The sequence below is a fragment of the Anopheles stephensi genome, unplaced genomic scaffold, assembly GCF_013141755.1.
Source record: "Anopheles stephensi strain Indian unplaced genomic scaffold, UCI_ANSTEP_V1.0 ucontig146, whole genome shotgun sequence".
NCBI classification, from domain to species: Eukaryota; Metazoa; Arthropoda; class Insecta; order Diptera; family Culicidae; genus Anopheles; species Anopheles stephensi.
The window spans coordinates 20,001-30,000 of record NW_023405065.1 but is presented as its reverse complement, the minus strand read 5'-3'; the positions used below and the strand labels follow the sequence as shown (position 1 = coordinate 30,000).

The following is a 10,000-nucleotide window of genomic DNA, read 5'->3' as shown; positions in this document are numbered from 1 at the left end:
ACTGCGCAGCACTCCCGCAACCGCTCGATCTCAGGCGTCCACCAGTACATCTTCGGCGAGACACGAAAGGTTGGCCCGGTGACTCGCTGCATGACCCCGTCACAAGCAGCAGTTAAGCCGACGAGCAGTTCGTCCGGAGTTGATGCGAGGCTGAAGCGGCTGTTTGAGAGCGCTATCTCAAAGCACTCGCGATCGAACTGTGCCGTCTTCCACCTCACTCCGGCGTGCCTTGCTAGGCCGCTGGTGTTGTGCAGCCCTCCTCGTCGCTGTAGCTGGTGTTGATGCTGCTGATGTCGTCCACTCTGGCTTGTTCGCCTACTTGGAATGGCTACGCTGAATGCGATGTACCTGTGGTCACTGCCAGAGTATTTGTTGACGATACTCCATTCATCCGGAACTGCGACGCTTGGCGAGGCAAAGCTCACGTCGATCACGCTTTCACGTGCGACTCCGTTGCCGGTGAACGTTGGCTCGCTTCCAAGGTTCAGCGTCAGCAGCCCGAGATGGTTGACCGTTCCCATCAGATTCTCGCCTCGCGATGTTGTGCGAGCGCTGCCCCATTCCTCGTTCCACGCATTAAAGTCGCCTGCTAGCACCGTTGCAGGATACCCGGCGAGCGCCATTTCTACTGCTTCCAAATAGTCGTCGAACTCCGCATTGCTGATGCTGGGCGGTGCGTAACAGCTGGCAAAGGCAACGCCCCCGATTGTTGCAACCACCAATCCCGAGGCTGCGCTTCCTCCAAGATGTTGAATGGGGTATTCGCCGGTTGCAACAATAGCCACGTTCTGCTGCTCGTCGATCGCCCATTTGATGTTGTCACGCGGAGGCCTGTACAGTTCGCTGGCGATGACAACATGCGCGCCAACCTCCTTCGCCGTCTGCAGCATAAGATCTTGAGCTGCACGGCTCCGCCCGAGATTGATCTGCAGGACTTTTAACGTCGGCAGGTCGGGTGACCTATCGAGTGCGGGCCCTTGCAAATCGCGCAACACGGCTCCTCCTGGCAATCCATCGCCAGATGGCTCGTCTTCCCACAGGGATAACTGGCTTGTGGTCGCCAAGCGTTCATAGCGACGTGACTTTTTGATCCTTCGATGTCGGCTCTTCCTATCATTGTGAAGCAAAATTCCCCAAGCGTAGGATTGTTCACCCTTTCAAGGGAACGTGAGCTGGGTTTAGACCGTCGTGAGACAGGTTAGTTTTACCCTACTGGTGTGTGCTAATACGTGCTATCGTAACGGAACTCCTGTGCAGTACGAGAGGAACCACAGGTACGGACCACTGGCTCAATACTAGTTCGACCGGACTTTGGTATGACGCTACGTCCGCTGGATTATGCCTGAACGCCTCTAAGGTCGTAACCAATCCGAGCTGATAGCGCTTCAAAACCTAATGGGCAATCGGAAGCTAGCGGGCCTAACAACCCTCCGAGATCCGCTGGAACTGCCTCTGCAGCCTGGCGCCTCATCCCCGCTTCATAGACTGGGCCGCATCGCGCGGGGTCGCACTGCACGTGTTAGTACCTGACCATAGGGAACGCCGGTGGCCGCCGACCTCGCCGACCGTGGACTTGACTAGTTTCGATGCCCACCGACCGCCCGCAAACGACGGGACTTCAGGCTAGGAGTTTCAAGTTGTAGAGATGCGTTCGCATCGATCCTCTCAGGCGACCTACGCCTGGTGGTGTTATGGTGGACGCAAGGCACGTCCTGGCCCGGTAGTATGTACAAGAAAATGTACAAGTCCGGGAATACGGGGTGCATCGTATGTAACGTTCGATGTACATATAAAGCCTGGTAGGTGTTGGGATTATATCTGCAACACGGGCATTATCGAAAGATGGTTAAGTGGAGTCACCCAATGGGTGCCGTGCGTTATAAGGTACGTAATGCACAGTAGAGATACATTGTCGGGAGGTGGAACCCGAAAAATGTACAAGTCCGGGAATACGGGGTGCATCGTATGTAACGTTCGATGTACATATAAAGCCTGGTAGGTGTTGGGATTATATCTGCAACACGGGCATTATCGAAAGATGGTTAAGTGGAGTCACCCAATGGGTGCCGTGCGTTATCAGGTACGTAATGCACAGTAGAGATACATTGTCGGGAGGTGGAACCCGAAAAATGTACAAGTCCGGGAATACGGGGTGCATCGTATGTAACGTTCGATGTACATATAAAGCCTGGTAGGTGTTGGGATTATATCTGCAACACGGGCATTATCGAAAGATGGTTAAGTGGAGTCACCCAATGGGTGCCGTGCGTTATCAGGTACGTAATGCACAGTAGAGATACATTGTCGGGAGGTGGAACCCGAAAAATGTACAAGTCCGGGAATACGGGGTGCATCGTATGTAACGTTCGATGTACATATAAAGCCTGGTAGGTGTTGGGATTATATCTGCAACACGGGCATTATCGAAAGATGGTTAAGTGGAGTCACCCAATGGGTGCCGTGTGTTATAAGGTACGTAATGCACAGTAGAGATACATTGTCGGGAGGTGGAACCCGAAAAATGTACAAGTCCGGGAATACGGGGTGCATCGTATGTAACGTTCGATGTACATATAAAGCCTGGAAGGTGTTGGGATTATATCTGCAACACGGGCATTATCGAAAGATGGTTAAGTGGAGTCACCCAATGGGTGCCGCGCGTTATAAGGTACGTAATGCACAGTAGAGATACATTGTCGGGAGGTGGAACCCGAAAAATGTACAAGTCCGGGAATACGGGGTGCATCGTATGTAACGTTCGATGTACATATAAAGCCTGGTAGGTGTTGGGATTATATCTGCAACACGGGCATTATCGAAAGATGGTTAAGTGGAGTCACCCAATGGGTGCCGTGCGTTATAAGGTACGTAATGCACAGTAGAGATACATTATCGGGAGGTGGAACCCGAAAAATGTACAAGTCCGGGAATACGGGGTGCATCGTATGTAACGTTCGATGTACATATAAAGCCTGGTAGGTGTTGGGATTATATCTGCAACACAGGCATTATCGAAAGATGGTTAAGTGGAGTCACCCAATGGGTGCCGTGCGTTATCAGGTACGTAATGCACAGTAGAGATACATTGTCGGGAGGTGGAACCCGAAAAATGTACAAGTCCGGGAATACGGGGTGCATCGTATGTAACGTTCGATGTACATATAAAGCCTGGTAGGTGTTGGGATTATATCTGCAACACGGGCATTATCGAAAGATGGTTAAGTGGAGTCACCCAATGGGTGCCGTGCGTTATCAGGTACGTAATGCACAGTAGAGATACATTGTCGGGAGGTGGAACCCGAAAAATGTACAAGTCCGGGAATACGGGGTGCATCGTATGTAACGTTCGATGTACATATAAAGCCTGGTAGGTGTTGGGATTATATCTGCAACACGGGCATTATCGAAAGATGGTTAAGTGGAGTCACCCAATGGGTGCCGTGCGTTATCAGGTACGTAATGCACAGTAGAGATACATTGTCGGGAGGTGGAACCCGAAAAATGTACAAGTCCGGGAATACGGGGTGCATCGTATGTAACGTTCGATGTACATATAAAGCCTGGTAGGTGTTGGGATTATATCTGCAACACGGGCATTATCGAAAGATGGTTAAGTGGAGTCACCCAATGGGTGCCGTGCGTTATCAGGTACGTAATGCACAGTAGAGATACATTGTCGGGAGGTGGAACCCGAAAAATGTACAAGTCCGGGAATACGGGGTGCATCGTATGTAACGTTCGATGTACATATAAAGCCTGGTAGGTGTTGGGATTATATCTGCAACACGGGCATTATCGAAAGATGGTTAAGTGGAGTCACCCAATGGGTGCCGTGCGTTATCAGGTACGTAATGCACAGTAGAGATACATTGTCGGGAGGTGGAACCCGAAAAATGTACAAGTCCGGGAATACGGGGTGCATCGTATGTAACGTTCGATGTACATATAAAGCCTGGTAGGTGTTGGGATTATATCTGCAACACGGGCATTATCGAAAGATGGTTAAGTGGAGTCACCCAATGGGTGCCGTGTGTTATAAGGTACGTAATGCACAGTAGAGATACATTGTCGGGAGGTGGAACCCGAAAAATGTACAAGTCCGGGAATACGGGGTGCATCGTATGTAACGTTCGATGTACATATAAAGCCTGGTAGGTGTTGGGATTATATCTGCAACACGGGCATTATCGAAAGATGGTTAAGTGGAGTCACCCAATGGGTGCCGTGCGTTATCAGGTACGTAATGCACAGTAGAGATACATTGTCGGGAGGTGGAACCCGAAAAATGTACAAGTCCGGGAATACGGGGTGCATCGTATGTAACGTTCGATGTACATATAAAGCCTGGTAGGTGTTGGGATTATATCTGCAACACGGGCATTATCGAAAGATGGTTAAGTGGAGTCACCCAATGGGTGCCGTGTGTTATAAGGTACGTAATGCACAGTAGAGATACATTGTCGGGAGGTGGAACCCGAAAAATGTACAAGTCCGGGAATACGGGGTGCATCGTATGTAACGTTCGATGTACATATAAAGCCTGGAAGGTGTTGGGATTATATCTGCAACACGGGCATTATCGAAAGATGGTTAAGTGGAGTCACCCAATGGGTGCCGCGCGTTATAAGGTACGTAATGCACAGTAGAGATACATTGTCGGGAGGTGGAACCCGAAAAATGTACAAGTCCGGGAATACGGGGTGCATCGTATGTAACGTTCGATGTACATATAAAGCCTGGTAGGTGTTGGGATTATATCTGCAACACGGGCATTATCGAAAGATGGTTAAGTGGAGTCACCCAATGGGTGCCGTGCGTTATAAGGTACGTAATGCACAGTAGAGATACATTATCGGGAGGTGGAACCCGAAAAATGTACAAGTCCGGGAATACGGGGTGCATCGTATGTAACGTTCGATGTACATATAAAGCCTGGTAGGTGTTGGGATTATATCTGCAACACAGGCATTATCGAAAGATGGTTAAGTGGAGTCACCCAATGGGTGCCGTGCGTTATCAGGTACGTAATGCACAGTAGAGATACATTGTCGGGAGGTGGAACCCGAAAAATGTACAAGTCCGGGAATACGGGGTGCATCGTATGTAACGTTCGATGTACATATAAAGCCTGGTAGGTGTTGGGATTATATCTGCAACACGGGCATTATCGAAAGATGGTTAAGTGGAGTCACCCAATGGGTGCCGTGCGTTATAAGGTACGTAATGCACAGTAGAGATACATTATCGGGAGGTGGAACCCGAAAAATGTACAAGTCCGGGAATACGGGGTGCATCGTATGTAACGTTCGATGTACATATAAAGCCTGGTAGGTGTTGGGATTATATCTGCAACACGGGCATTATCGAAAGATGGTTAAGTGGAGTCACCCAATGGGTGCCGTGCGTTATAAGGTACGTAATGCACAGTAGAGATACATTGTCGGGAGGTGGAACCCGAAAAATGTACAAGTCCGGGAATACGGGGTGCATCGTATGTAACGTTCGATGTACATATAAAGCCTGGTAGGTGTTGGGATTATATCTGCAACACGGGCATTATCGAAAGATGGTTAAGTGGAGTCACCCAATGGGTGCCGTGCGTTATCAGGTACGTAATGCACAGTAGAGATACATTGTCGGGAGGTGGAACCCGAAAAATGTACAAGTCCGGGAATACGGGGTGCATCGTATGTAACGTTCGATGTACATATAAAGCCTGGTAGGTGTTGGGATTATATCTGCAACACGGGCATTATCGAAAGATGGTTAAGTGGAGTCACCCAATGGGTGCCGTGCGTTATCAGGTACGTAATGCACAGTAGAGATACATTGTCGGGAGGTGGAACCCGAAAAATGTACAAGTCCGGGAATACGGGGTGCATCGTATGTAACGTTCGATGTACATATAAAGCCTGGTAGGTGTTGGGATTATATCTGCAACACGGGCATTATCGAAAGATGGTTAAGTGGAGTCACCCAATGGGTGCCGTGTGTTATAAGGTACGTAATGCACAGTAGAGATACATTGTCGGGAGGTGGAACCCGAAAAATGTACAAGTCCGGGAATACGGGGTGCATCGTATGTAACGTTCGATGTACATATAAAGCCTGGAAGGTGTTGGGATTATATCTGCAACACGGGCATTATCGAAAGATGGTTAAGTGGAGTCACCCAATGGGTGCCGCGCGTTATAAGGTACGTAATGCACAGTAGAGATACATTGTCGGGAGGTGGAACCCGAAAAATGTACAAGTCCGGGAATACGGGGTGCATCGTATGTAACGTTCGATGTACATATAAAGCCTGGTAGGTGTTGGGATTATATCTGCAACACGGGCATTATCGAAAGATGGTTAAGTGGAGTCACCCAATGGGTGCCGTGCGTTATCAGGTACGTAATGCACAGTAGAGATACATTGTCGGGAGGTGGAACCCGAAAAATGTACAAGTCCGGGAATACGGAAAAGTTCCCCATGAAAGGCTGGGGATACAATTATTGATACAAATAATGTGCCTAAGGGTACATTTATTTTTCTAAGTCCCAGAAATCCGTCACTGAACATCACGACTTACAAACACATCTTCCCCCGGTCCTCCCATATACGGCACGGGGACAAGTATGAAGAATGAAAATCATGTGTGTATGGAACATATAATGTGCCTGAGAGCACTTTTTTTTTCTAAGTCCCAGAAATCCGTCACTGAACATCACGACTTACAAACACATCTTCCCCCGGTCCTCCCATATACGGCACGGGGACAAGTATGAAGAATGAAAATAATGTGTGTATGGAACATATAATGTGCCTGAGAGCACATTTTTTTCTAAGTCCCAGAAATCCGTCACTGAACATCACGACTTACGAAGACATGTTCCCCCGGTCCTCCCATATACGGCACGGGGACAAGTATGAAGAATGAAAATAATGTGTGTATGGAACATATAATGTGCCTGAGAGCACATTTTTTTTCTAAGTCCCAGAAATCCGTCACTGAACATCACGACTTACGAAGACATGTTCCCCCGGTCCTCCCATATACGGCACCGGGACAAGTATGAAGTATGAAAATTTTTGGTCACAGCGTGAAATCCCTCTAATGATCATGAAAATAGCATCGGATCACTTATCTGACCATAAAAAGTGAACCAAAACCCTATTTGGACAAACTTTTTGGTCCTATGAAAAATTCACTTTTCATATATGTCATGGTCGAAAATTTTCTAAGTCCCAAAAAATCACATATTCTCGAATATCTCGAAAACTACTTATCGGACAGGGGTCAACCAAGGTGTTTTAGAAAGGTCTTTACTAGCTCTATTTAATGAGCCATAGCGACTTTCAAGTGATTTTTTGACACTTTTTCGCATATCGGCATCCTTGGTTCCCATACTGGCCATAGGCCATAGGGCACCGAACGGCCAACTTTTGGTCCGGGGGTGAAATTTTTTTTTCACGAGATTTTGATGAAAATGGCTTCGGAACGCGTTTCTAATAATGAAAAGTGAAACCAAACAGTATTTGCGAAGAAAAAATTGTCCTATGAAAAAATCACTTTTCATATATGTCATGGTCGAAAATTTTCTAAGTCCCAAAAAATCACTTATTCTCGAATATCTCGAAAACTACGTATCGGACAGGGGTCAACCAAGGTGTTTTAGAAAGGTCTTTACAAGCTCTATTTAATGAGCCATAGCGACTTTCAAGTGATTTTTTGACACTTTTTCGCATATCGGCATCCTTGGTTCCCATACTGGCCATAGGCCATAGGGCACCGAACGGCCAACTTTTGGTCCGGGGGTGAAATTTTTTTTTCACGAGATTTTGATGAAAATGGCTTCGGAACGCGTTTCTAATAATGAAAAGTGAAACCAAACAGTATTTGCGAAGAAAAAATTGTCCTATGAAAAAATCACTTTTCATATATGTCATGGTCGAAAATTTTCTAAGTCCCAAAAAATCACTTATTCTCGAATATCTCGAAAACTACGTATCGGACAGGGGTCAACCAAGGTGTTTTAGAAAGGTCTTTACAAGCTCTATTTAATGAGCCATAGCGACTTTCAAGTGATTTTTTGACACTTTTTCGCATATCGGCATCCTTGGTTCCCATACTGGCCATAGGCCATAGGGCACCGAACGGCCAACTTTTGGTCCGGGGGTGAAATTTTTTTTTCACGAGATTTTGATGAAAATGGCTTCGGAACGCGTTTCTAATAATGAAAAGTGAAACCAAACAGTATTTGCGAAGAAAAAATTGTCCTATGAAAAAATCACTTTTTCTTAGGGTACGGGTCAAAAATTTTCTAAGTCCCAAAAAATCACATATTCTCGAATATCTCGAAAACTACTTATCGGACAGGGGTCAACCAAGGTGTTTTAGAAAGGTCTTTACAAGCTCTATTTAATGAGCCATAGCGACTTTCAAGTGATTTTTTGACAAATTTTGTCATATCGGCATCCCGAGTTCCCATACTGGCCATAGGCCATGGGGCCCCGAACGAAAAAATTTTGGTCCGAGGGTCAAAATTTTTTTTCTCATAAATTTGTTCAAAACGCCGTCGGAACGCGCCTTAGATCATGAAAAGTGAAAAGAAACAGTATTTTGCAAAAGTTGGGGTGGCCTATGACTTACATGGCTACGTCCTAGGTCCGAGTTCCCAAGGTCGTGTTCTTCAGTGGCGGAAAAAAATGGCCACTTGTGGGAGATGCAAAATGTTCATTTTGTATTATAGGGGACACACTATCGAAGCGAAAATTTCAGAAATGGCCTAAAACGTGAAGAAATGATGGGGTTTGTACGAAAAGAAGGTTTTTATGGTCAAACGGTGAAAATTTTTTTTTTATGAAAAATTTTGGTCTCCCACCGTTCATGAATTTCTAGGACCAAAAATCGAAAAATTTGAAAACTTCACGATCGAAAGGGAAACGCATATGTGGTGTTCCTAGGTGTGTACGGTGTACGAAAAACGGGTTCACGATGAGATATCAGGCAAATAAGTGGACCTAAAGTGAGTTATACGGGTAAGACGAGGTGTCCAAAGACCGAAATAGGGGTACCAACTGAGAACGAAATGAAGGTCCCCGAAGTCGCCATACAAGTTATAGGAGGTGTCCAAAGTACGAAAAGAGTTCCATATTCGGCTGTTCCTACTATATGGTTCCCTGATTGCTGCTCCAAGGAGTAGTGAGGAAGTGTCCAAAGGTCTGTTGGGGGTATCTAGGTGATACCCTCTACGGACAATATGCACAAAAAGTGGTTCGATGATCTATCCTGTAGGTCGTACGGCAGCCATACCCGGCTGGAAGTACCGCGGTAATTCCGCAATAAAACGTTCGCCAGACGAACAAACAAATTGAATTAGCTCATCGTAGTGTACGGAAACGAAACGAAAATGTAAGGTGATTAGGGATCCGGGAGCAATCTCGCGATCCCATGGTTCGGTGTAAGAAATGATACGAAGTGTTCATAAGTCTCCTCTGGAGGCAGAACCATCGTAGCAAAGTTCGGGAACCCAAGGGTCACAAAAACTCGTAGGACGATATCCACGAATAATCGGGGACTTGTGGGGACTACCGTGCCCTGACAAGTCAACTACACCTTAACTGGTGATGGTCGTCCTACGGGGACCTGCGGGGAACAAAAGGGTCACAAAAACTCGTAGGACAATATCTCCGAATAATCGGGGACTTGTGGGGACCACCGTGCCCTGACAAGTCAACTACACCTTAACTGGTGATGGTTGTCCTACGGGGACCTGCCGGGAACCCAAGGGTCACAAAAACTCGTAGGACGATATCCACGAATAATCGGGGACTTGTGGGGACTACCGTGCCCTGACAAGTCAACTACACCTTAACTGGTGATGGTCGTCCTACGGGGACCTGCGGGGAGCAAAAGGAGTCAGAAACAATCGTAGGACGATATCCACGAATAATCGGGGACTTGTGGGGACTACCGTGCCCTGACAAGTCAACTACACCTTAACTGGTGATGGTC

At 47.0% G+C, this 10,000-nt stretch overlaps 1 pseudogene; it reads left to right on the top strand.

Annotated features, from left to right (window-relative positions):
- The window catches only part of LOC118515382, an 8,028-nt pseudogene extending 6,336 nt beyond the window's left edge, over positions 1–1,692 (top strand).
- Positions 1,693–10,000: the final 8,308 nt, after the last annotated feature.